The sequence below is a fragment of the Micropterus salmoides genome, unplaced genomic scaffold (assembly GCF_014851395.1).
Source record: "Micropterus salmoides isolate LMB-PRFRI ecotype aquatic unplaced genomic scaffold, ASM1485139v1 Ms_hic_scaffold_2432, whole genome shotgun sequence".
In the NCBI taxonomy this organism is placed as follows: domain Eukaryota; kingdom Metazoa; phylum Chordata; class Actinopteri; order Centrarchiformes; family Centrarchidae; genus Micropterus; species Micropterus salmoides.
Window position 1 is genome coordinate 1 of NW_024041632.1, and position 11,917 is coordinate 11,917.

The 11,917-nt window shown below is 40.3% G+C and overlaps 1 pseudogene; it reads right to left on the minus strand.

Annotated features, from left to right (window-relative positions):
• Positions 1-1,296: 1,296 nt before the first annotated feature.
• Positions 1,297-2,339, minus strand: LOC119918812 (annotated as a pseudogene).
• Between the last annotated feature and the right edge of the window lie 9,578 nt (positions 2,340-11,917).

Sequence of the window (11,917 nt, forward strand, 5' to 3'; positions counted from 1 at the left end):
CGCTGCTTGCATAGCTGACAAATCCAGAAGGCCACATAACAACACTTACTGCTGTTCTGTAGCACAGAAACCTCCAAAGGTCTTCTGACCCTCTGGATGAACATAAAAGTCTGGTTGCTGCAAGAAAACAAATCAGTTTAATTGTTGTGAAAAATCTCAAGTTTAGCTCTGTGACTCAAATATGGTTGTACTTGAAATAAACAAACTTTAGATAACATTCAATGAGGTTCATTCTCAATAACTTTACATCAGTTTCACCAGATTTGCACGATAAAGCTTGACTGGTGTCACGCAGATGTTCATTTTACCTCATGAGCTGATTCTCAACCACACACACTGTGTGATTTCACAGTAACGGGAAAAACGAGCTGAAGTTAAGACTTTCTCAGAAATGCACACATAATTGCCAAGAAAGCTTTTCAGATTTTCTCAATCTCATCTCTGATTTTATAGACACTTCAAATCAACTTTATTTTCATCACAGTTTCAGATACAGAGATGGCAGATTTGCTTTACCACAAGTAAATAATCCATTTACAGCCAGAATTCAATTAAACCATCAAATAGTTAATAAAACATCTAGAGTAAGTCAGCAAAACTTATTAAATGGCCTTCTTTATGTACCCTAGATATGTTACCTTATTAGAGGGTCTGTTCATATGTTGATCTGACATTCTGATAAACAACTAAGCTGGTGTGTTTTTTCAATAACTCAATAACTTGTGTTTTCTGTACAGTTTAAAAACAAAGGTCTTGGCTACATATCTCCCCTGAGTTGTATTACAGCACACTACTTTCATCGAGAATCATTTAGCGGTTCATATCTCAGAGCTGGTTCAGCATAGTGTAAACTGTAAACTTGTATATCGTATCACATCCAAGAATTCATTTCAGATGTGTCTCAAGGCTAATGCTTAGAAAACAAAAACAAGTGTGCTTTAAACTAACTTGTTACCACGTTTTGTGATATCTTTCTTGAGAATAATTTGAATTTTGTTACTATTTTGAGCATTATGTTTTACAAGGCAATAACACTGTTATATTTTCATTGTCATACTGAGTACATTTTTTGATCTGGACTATTTTTTCATTTCTTGGACAACTGTTTTTTTTATCAGTATCTTGAAATCCAAGTGGAAGAGAATCCTTCTTTTTGCTTAAATATTCAATAATCATTGAGAAATCCTTCTCAGTAAAATAATCTTTAGCATTGGTTTCATGGGTTACAGTAGCTTTAATTACAGAATAAGAAACAAAGAAAGTAGAAATTTGTTACATTTGTCATCAGCATTGTTACTAGCACCCGTAGAACGTGTTGATCCTTATGATGTCCCAGTTGGACAGGCCGTTAATCTGGCCGATCGGGACGTTGGCGTTCGGGATGGGGATCATGGTTTCCTTCCCATTCATGGAGAAGGCTGTTTTCCCATAGTGCATGATGGAGGAGTAGTCGTAGGGAGTATTCAGATTGTTGGCGGCCTGCATGGCGAAGTTGTAGGCATTCTGCGGGTCGATGTTCTCCCAGTTGATATTGACGTAGGAGTCGCGGTCGGTCCTGGTATGTTCGTGCTGGAAACCCAGAGCGTGGTTGGCCTCGTGCTGGATGATGCCGTAGTAGAGGCAGTTCGGCCTTTTGAGAGAGAGCACCTGTGCGCCTCCCACTCTGCCCACAGGGGAAAAACATCCGGCTTGGTTCTCGATGCTGATGTAGTCGGCCTCATTCTGACGGGGGACAAAACGAATGCAGGTTTTGGCCTGGAAGCCGTTCAATGCAGAGTTGATCAGCTGCTTCTCTGAGCTGGTGAAGTCACTGCTCACGGTATAGGGGACCATCACCAAGCCGTTGGTAGCTTTCTTCCAGCGGCAGTTCTGGGACGAGCATATCATGGCACTTCTGGTTGTGGGAGCCAGAATGTCCCTTCCAGCAGGATCTCGTTGGTGGCGCTGTTGGAGGTCAGAATCCTGGTGGTCATGTCGACGGTATCTGGGACATCTTCTTTGCTTCCTTCCTCCTGGACAGGATATGCCTGAGAGAAGCCGAGCAGGAGCAGCAGCAGCAGGCTGGCAGAAGGAGTCATCTTCAGGGTCGGTCTGGAGGCTGTGAAGAGCTGCTGTGGAGAGACTCCTTGAAGCTTGATGTCTGACTTTGTTCAGACCAGGGTCTTTATACTCTCCTCTACAGGTGTGTCTGCAGGAGGATTATGGGTTGGGGTCCTCACTGCTAGGCCTAAATAAACCTCAGAGGGGAGGACTCCACAGACAAACCTACTTCTTAAACAGGGTTTGTTATCTCTGGTTTGTAGATAGGACAAGTTTAACTGAAGATCTCATTAGTGTTCAACCATTTAGTATCATCTGTATTTAACCAACCTTAATCCATGTAATGAGTGATAGGAATGTCTTTAGTTATTAGGTATGTGGTTATAAAACAAAATATTGGATAAAAATCTTTGACCTGATGATGGCACTTGAATATAAAATCTATGGGTCATCAATGTTATCACAGTTATTACTCTGGGTTTTTTTTAAAATCACACCCTGTTATAGCCTCATAAACAGATAACATAGACAAAAAGAGGATCCATATGAGGATTTGTAAGTGCAGCACGGGTGGCTCAGCCTGAGCTCGCTTGAACTCATGAGCGAGCAAAACACAACCACTTTCATACAGAAATTCTGCAATACACGCAGAAACACCGGCATGCAGGATGTGGCTTTTCTCCAGACATGTTCGGGCTCTGTTACTTCAACGTTCACGTCAGAGGCAGATCAACACCGGCTCCGTACCTTTCATACAGCGCAGCGAGATGCATGTTGGCACAATACTCCCGGAATAAAGGCAGTATGACAGCGGCTGTAGAGAGAGGGAGACAGCTTCACACAACATGCTGGAAAGTCAGGTAAACTCTCACAGTATTTTTATCAGCTGCAGGTTGAACTAATCCATGCTCGTTACATGATAACGTTACATTTACTGTATTTAGCCAAGCTGCTACATCGTCAGCTCAGTCTGTCTGCTTTTCAGTAACTATCTTTACTATCTGTGAATCTTTCACCAGAGGCTCACCAGTGTAAACACAGCTACATGAACTGGATGATAATGAAACGGTTACTGAGCAGGACTGAATATTATAATGAGATTGTGCCACACTATATAACAGTTAGACCGCAGTAAGTAACTTTACTGTAGTGTTAGTGGATTGGTCTTCCTCTGTGTTGTTGTCGCCATTTTTTGCTGCAGTATTGTATATTATGTGGGTCACGTTAGTTACAGCAACTGAGAGGTGGAGAAGCTGTGTGAACGTTACGAAGCAAACACTGGCAGGTCCGAGTTAATGTAGCATTAGCTGGCTGCCCTGCCTGCATCACTATAGGCTAGTAAACACATCGCTTTTTACTATTACATCGTTTCTTGCAGGCTAAATCAACACTTTGACATAATACCGGTGGTACACAGGATAGTAACATGGGTCGCCTTAGTTGGTGAAGTAAAGTGGAAAGCGATACAACTTTACACCGGATGACATTACATTAGCCCCAAGCTAACGTGACTGTCCGTGTGTCAGAAAGTGTGATGTCTAGGGAAAGTTGCAGGACATGAAGGCTGACAGGTACAGTTCAGTGATTTAATTAACACCTAGCAGACTGGACACAAGACAACAGATAGACAGGACGGAAACCCAAAACACACACTAAATAGATACAGAACAGACTAAAATAACAAACTAAGAACTAACTAAACAGAGCAGACAGGCACACAGTGTCACACTGTGTTTCTCCAGTTTTTACTCAACATCATCTGAATCTGTTTGGTCTGATGGGCTTCAGCATATAAACCTTAATTGTTGTTTTTATCTTTACGTGGAGTCTGTGTTTTGATTTATTAATAAGTAATTTCATTGAAAAACTACAAATAGCCCCTTTAAATTTCCCTTTTGTATTGTTCAATCTGTTGATTAAAGGAAGCAGTTTCAATCATGAATTTAACCTATTAGTCCAGTGCCCGTTCACAGGGATCAATGTGACACCTCCCTGCACTTTTTGTTCAAAATGTGCATCTCACATTGGTTTCAGCAGTGGCACACACTCCAGCACATGCTTTATTGTGAGCTTGTGAAACAGTTCTTCATAGTTAATGTGTTGAAGAGCACAAAAATGTACATTCACGCAAGGGGGGACTGAACACACAACCCTCCGACTGAAAGGTCTGTTCACTTGAGTGAGCTAACCGGGAACTCAAGCTTGTTTGCCAACCCCTGACCTACATCATTAATAAAATTGAAACAACATGACAATGGTGGAGATGCTGTTAGATGTTCAGCACTTCCTTAGAACTTAACATAAAACTCTTACAACTCCGTTTCAACACATTAATATCTAACATGTATCAAATGATCAATGATGACAAATAACTCCGTTTCAACAATTCACTACCACATCGGAGCATATAAACCCCGTCCCCGCGAACATCCCACGCTCTTGCTGTTGCAGAGCTGAGCAGCATAATCCCCGCCCACACTCGCAGCTCCGCTGTGCTCCAGCGAGCACTCCCCACTGTTGCTGCTGTAGGGCTCCGCTTAAACTCTACTGTATCTATTAATTCTGAACGTGTTGCGTGCACTCCCTTGAGTCCGCAGCAACACACCTGCCACGTTTGAAGTCGATTGGACGAACGGTTCCTGACATAATCGAAATACAAACACACACACACACACACACACAGATTTCCCTCTTTATTCGAGAGATTCAGTGAGTTCTGGTGTTTTTATGTAAGAACAATAATAGCAAAGTGCCTCCACTGTTGAACTACTAAGCTCACCTTAGTACCTCAAATATGAACAACAACAATATATAGTATGAAAAAAAGGAAAAACATTTATTTTTACTCTCCTGGTACTCCTGGTTTTAAGTTCAAAGTTTAAACCTTGCAATGAACCCTTAATAAATTACAATAGCCACAAGATGCTTTATCAAACCACTCTGGTACTCTTCAAAATAACACTTCCCTGTTTTGTTCCTCTTAGGATGGAATAAAAAAAATATTAAACCGTGTGTTTTTTTAAAAACAAACAACAAAAGGCTGAAAATTTAACTTTACTCGCTTAACTAACGTTACCTGCGCGGGAGTGAGCGAGAGCGAGAGAGATTATTGTTATTATTTATTCTCCTGCAAATTAGCGGAGAATAAGATGATCCAGCTGTAGCTCTGTGTCTGTCCTCTCCACCTGAAGCTGTGAGCTGCACTTTATCAGAGGCGCTGAAATTAACGTGTGTGGATTTGTGGTGAGGTTAATCACCTGATAGGCAGAGGAGGCATTATACATATTTCATTTCAAAATCCTAATGTAAAGTTTTATTTGGCATTGCCTTCCTAGCTCATGCGATTTCAGCTGGCTCATATAGGAGGCGGTTTACTAAGTGATCAATCGCGGACAAAATGTAGCCTATAGAAATGTTGATGGAAAAGAAAGAAGTTGCTCGAGGCCGGTGCAGAAAAATGCCTCAATATTATTATATTGCTGCTCTCTTACTTCTAGCTGAAGGCAGTAGTGATGGTGTCTGCAGCAGGGGTGGGTACATCTAATGTAGGCCTACTCTTAATTTTGCTACATTTTCCATTCATTCCATCATAACTTAACAAGTCTGTAATCTGTGCTTCATTAACCAAAATGCGCTGTGATCCAGGCTGTGCGCGCAGTTACGCAGTAAACAGTTGTCACAGTCACAGAGATGGGCAGATGCAAACATTTAGAAAATCAGGCAAATACCTTTTCAGTTTAAGGCTTTATGTTCTACTAATACAACTGAAATCTAGTGAGCGTACACTATGGCACTGGTTACTACTAAATACTTTCACTTTCCATTAACGGCGCATTAAAAGCGTCTTTAGTCTCTGCAGAGCAAATGAAGACTACACACTGTAAGATCTATGTCAGACGATCACTGCATTGATTGAGATATATTAAAGTTTCCCGTTGTTGATCAGAGCTTTTTTCATCGGACATTAGCCTGTTTCTTTTCTTTAATACACATCGGCTACTATTTGTATAATAGCAACGGTAAGTCTATAAACAGAATGTTGCCGGTGAAACTAATCTTTCACTCAGCAGCTACCAGCTGCTATTTATTTTTGAGATGCACAGAGAGAGAGAGAATAAGGTGGATAAAATAGTCATGTTGGGTTTTACGCATGACGCACACTTTATTCTGCATGTAGGTTTACCTGCTTCAACAACGAGCTGCTCTCCTGTTACTGCCACAATAATTCTTTGCGTTGTGAAGATTATTTCGATACTTCCGGAGTAATCACATTGTATTGGCAGCCTGTGCTACTGCAAAGCAAGCGGTTTGGTTGGCTACATCTCCATAATAAAAGGCAGAGGCAACAAAAGTGGGCTGGGCAGCAAAAGTGATATTTTAAAGTGATCTTGTAAACACCTTCATGGAGATTTAAAAAGGAAAATAATTGCAGAAATAGCTAAATTACACATAATCTGCTTCTTCACTGCATTTGCAGGAATATTTTAATGGGCTACTAAAAAAATTAACTCATCAAGTTGCCTAGTCTGATGCGATAGACAGTCCATTTTTACTCTGATCTTCACCTTTCCTCATGTGGACGCTGTGATCCTGCACAACAAAACATGCAAAAATTAAATCCCCACACTACCATGGATAGTAGTGGTGCAACGGTTTGCAGAATCCGCACGGTGCAGCACGCAGGTGGACCGCGGATTGATTGCATAGTTTATAATGATTTATCCTGTTTGAGCTCTCAAATATTCCTTTATTCTGGAAATGTCATAGAACCCAGTTAGATTCTGAATGTGCAGAACTTTGAACATGAGCAGAAAACCTGCTGAAACACAGGAGCTATTAAAGTCCAGGAGTTTCTAACTGAATTAAAATTATTATTGAAGACGTAAAAAGGTGCCACATGCACATTTAAAGAGGTTACCTCAATCAGTCACGTCTGCGTGTGTGTTGATTCAGCAGTGATGATATTAAAAGTTGATCTACAGGAGAAACATATCTGAAAGCAACCCAGAATGCCTGAGAGCTGCTCTGCATTATATTCTGTTACAGTTTTAGATTTTAAATTGTTTTATTATACCTTTATTAAACCAGAAAAACTCTTTTGTGAGTGTCCTGGCCAAGGCAGGCAGTAGCACAATTGCAAATTTAAGATGGAAATAAATAATCAGTAACAAGGTCATAAAATATCAAAATGTTCTTAAATATTCACCACAATTCAGCAACAAGGACGATCAAACGAGTAAATCAGTCATAACATCTGAAGGCAGAATTGCCAGCCTTCAAGTCATTTAAAAGCAACCAGTGAAACCGGCTCACAAAGATTCAGCCACATGCGGGCTACCTGACTTTTGTGTGTCCCTTTACATAAAGAATTTCCACAATAAATTGGTGCCGAAAAGTCAATTATTATGTGAAGATATGAAGTTTAATGGGCTGGGCTAAGCCCCCAATGTTTCAAGATCCTAAAAATGCCCCTGGTGTGAACTGAATGAAAATAAATGTAACCTGTACAGGTATCACTACCAAAAGGTACCCCTTCAGTATAATAAAGTCCCAAGTACAGAAATCTGTACTATCACAGTTCCAACTTAAAGAAATGTCCAAATGATTACCAAGCTCTTGGATTTGGAAACGTTGGGGCCCATACAGTGGTGCACATATGAAACTTCCAACTTCCAACCTCAATGCGTTCCAGGTGCATGGTGGTGCATGACCCCGAAAGTGAACGAAAACCAGGGCTGACCGTGACAAAATGTACACACAGTTGCACCCTCAGCAGTGTTTTAGGTGTTAATTAAAAGGATGGCAGTTTAACTGCAACAACTGACATAAATAGCCTATAGCCTACTTTACTAGTTCTGTGTACCCCTACATCAGTTGGTAATCCTCAAGTCAGTCAATGTTGTAGGTTACGCTTCCTAATGTTTTGGCATTTTTAACAATAACTTTTATGCAGAGAAGATGACTTTATGAGATTCTTTACTGTAGCCAGCTACCTAATTGGCCTAACATCTTTCTACATCAATGTACATGCAGAACAGGTTTTACTATATGACTGTTAGTGTTATTTTAATTTAAATACATGCAAATATACTTGTTATTGCTTTTTAGTTTATGGATTACCATTTACAATGTGTGCATCCATGGGCGCTGACATTGTTTTGTGACGTAATTCAGCAGCTACTTGTGAAGTCGGGGTACATATTTTTTCTCCGAATTCACAAGTAGGAAATCCGACTTCAGGTGGGGTTCCAGGGTAGTTTTTGTAGTTGGAGGTCGGAAATTTCCCAGTTCTGAGTTGCCTGGAACGCAGCATAAGTTATCATGACACTGGAATTCACAAAGAGCAAAGCATCGTGGAAGGTGTACTTTTTCCCATTAAGATCCCTCATGCAAAGAAACAGTCTTTTCATTTAACCATATTTAGTAGGCCCCTACATAGAGATTTGTTTTGGGTTTTTTCACATTTAATATTAACTTTCTAATTTAGATTTTTTTGTGCAGTCTGTGAAAAGATATCTCTTCTGACACACAACAACAACACAACACAACAATTAATTATCCATCTATAAAATTGTTTACGTATAAATTTCTTGTGCTGTGTGTGTCTTCACTTGTTAACCAACCTCCTACAGCAGTGGTCGTCTCGTGGCCAGATTACTTTGATAGCGGAAAAAAATAATAATTATTGCAGCTAGTGCTGAAAAAGATCTCAGTCATGACAGCAAAAGTTACTCACATAATCACTTCCTCCTAAGTCATTGTGCCTACAAAATAAAACATTTTGCAGCAGTACTTAATGCTGTGTTTAGTTGAGAGTTTTTACTTTGAAAAGTTCTGAAGGAAATTCAAGTCTCTGGCTTGCTTGACACACTTCTGAAAAAGCCGTCAGAAAACGTGAGATCGCAGATTCCCCTGAATGAGAAAAGCAGGAATTTCCTCTGCCTGGAGATACTGTCGATGCGAAAAAGCGTCCATAGGTTGATGTGGACCAATCGCTGGGATGTACTCACTCCTGCACATGCTTAATTGTGATATGTAATACGATCTCTTCACAATCTTGTTGAGAAAGGAAGAAAAAAATACTTGCAGTTAGTGAGAATTGAACACAAAACCCTCCAAACAGGAGTCCAGTGCACTATCAAATGAGCTAATCACACATCCAGTAAACGCTGGAATATAAATGGTCAATTGACGATGTTCTGGCCCACCATCTAATGAGTTGAAAAACAATTGGCCCGTTGCCAGACTGATTTGCCGACCCCTGTCCTACAGCAATCTCTGACAGTCCTGCTGCTGCCTCTGAATCCTGTTCCTGTCTGCCTCAACCCCCCACACCATGTCACTGCTTGTCTCAAATGGGTCGAGGAAAAACAGGACCGCAGACTACTTCCACCTTTTCACTGGCCATGCTGCTGACCCACTTCTCTTCTCTGTCTCCTTCTTCTTCTTCAGATACGTGTCTCTGAGGCCCTTTCACTTTCTTCAGCAAATCTCCTCTGACAAGAAACACACCTAAACATGAACAGATGAATGCTGTTCACCTTTTTGGACACCGGGAAAGTCAACGGTTTTGCTAATGGGCCAATACTAGTTCTAACTTGGTTCATAGTAAAGTACAACTCCTAGCTGGAATCAAGCAGACACCCATATGTCCAGAACTTACCACATAGTTTAACTTCCTTGCTGACCTTCCTCCAAGCGATCTCCTTTTTTGTCCAGTCCCTTTAAATGTGCGACGTTGTGTCATACAACTCCGGGTGTGCACACACAGCTACAATAAATTCTTCCATTTTGATTTCTTCAGTAAGTCCACATACAAGATTAGTGACATCCGGACAATCTCAATGCTGCAATCTCAATTCTTTCTCACTCTTGTTGAACATTTTCCACTAGTATCGCATCAACTGCCTCTTTCACATTTTATGGATTTTTAACTGATGTGGCTAGTTTGGATTGCTTTGGCTTTGATGCCTCACATCAGGTGCTTGGATTTTATTTTTGTACTCTTCATGTTAATTTATTAAAGAGAAATCAACCTTGCCTATCTCTGTATGCTTTTGGGTCCTAAAACCTGTATCTGCCTGAGCTAACAGTATGCAGCGTGACAGTTGTGGTGACAGTAATAATAATAATAATAATAATCTTTATTTGTAGAGCACTTTTCAAAAACAAGTTACAAAGTGCTTTAACAAGTGTAAAGACAATAATACCCGAGACAATAATACAAAAACAATACAAGATAAAAGCATGAAAACATTGAAAAGACTAAAATACACGTTTAAGATAAATATAAAATTAGTAAAATACAATAAAATAAAAGGGATAAAATAAAGTCAAATAAGATCGAAAAAGGCTCTCCTATAAAAGTATGTTTTAAGAAGGGACTTAAAAGAGTTCACTGACTCAGCTGACCTGATTTCCTTGGGCAGGCTGTTCCAGAGCCTCGGGGCCCTGACAGCAAACGCTCTGTCCCCTTTAGTTTTCAGTCGAGACTCTGGAACAGACAACAGACCTCTGCCCGAGGATCTCAAGGTACGTGCTGGTGCGTATGGGACTAAAAGTTCAGAAATATAACAAGGCGAGAGGCCATGAAGAGCTTTAAAAGTAATCAATAGAATTTTAAAGTCAATTCTAAAACATACTGGGAGCCAGTGTAATGAAGCTAAAATAGGAGTAATGTGGTCATATTTCTTTGTTCTGGTTAAAAGCCTGGCAGCTGAGTTCTGGACAGTCTGGAGTCGATCAATAGATTTTTGGGTTAAACAGGTGAAAAGGCTGTTGCAATAATCCAGGCGTGATGAGATGAAGGCGTGTAAAATGGTCTCCTGTGTCCTTAAAAGTTAACATAGATCGAATTTTAGCTATATTTCTAAGTTGATAAAAACATGATTGAACAAGCTTTGTGGTGTGCTGCTCGAAATTTAAATTACTATCAAACCAAACACCAAGGTTCTTTGCCACAGGCTTAATGTGATTTACTAGCAAATCTGCCATCTGCTGGGACCCGATGACCAGGATTTCTGTTTTGTCTGAGTTCAGCTGGAGGAAATTATTTGACATCCATTTTTTTACTTCACAACTGCAGTTGTTAAGTGAACTCAGCATTCCAGGGTCTGTGGATCTGACGGGCAAGTATATTTGTGTGTCATCAGCATAAATATGAAAAGAAATGCCATGTTTATGGATAATATGTCCAAGGGGAAGCAGATACAAGGAAAACAAAATGGGTCCTAAGACCGACCCCTGAGGCACACCATATTTAACTGGACAGAACGAGGAGATATAGTTGTTTACAGACACGCAAAACTTCCTATTTGACAGGTAGGATGAAAACCATTCAAGGGCAGTACCAGAGATCCCCACCCAGTGCATCAGTCTGTCTAACATGATGTTGTGATCAATGGTGTCAAAAGCAGCGCTAAGGTCCAGGAGTACCAGGACTGAGCACATGCCTTCATCAGCAGACATTAAAAGGTTATTGGTGACTTTAAGCAGGGCAGTCTCAGTGCTGTGGTACTTCCTAAAACCAGACTGAAACTTTTCAAATATTTTGTTATTTTCCAGTACAGTGAGCAGCTGTTTGGACACAATTCTTTCTAGAATCTTTGCAGTAAAAGGCAGTTTTGAAATTGGTCTAAAATTATGTGGGAGGGAGGGATCTAAACCATGTTTCTTTAAAAGTGGGTTCACGCAAGCTGTTTTAAAATAATCAGGGACACAACCAGTAGATAGGGAGCTGTTGAAAACAGAGATCAAATGGGGCCCAACAGAATCTATTACTTTCAGTAAAAATTTTGTAGGTATTACATCAAGTGGGCTGGAGGACACTCTCATTTGTGTTACTGTTTTCAAAAGCTCAGACAAGTCGATGGGATAA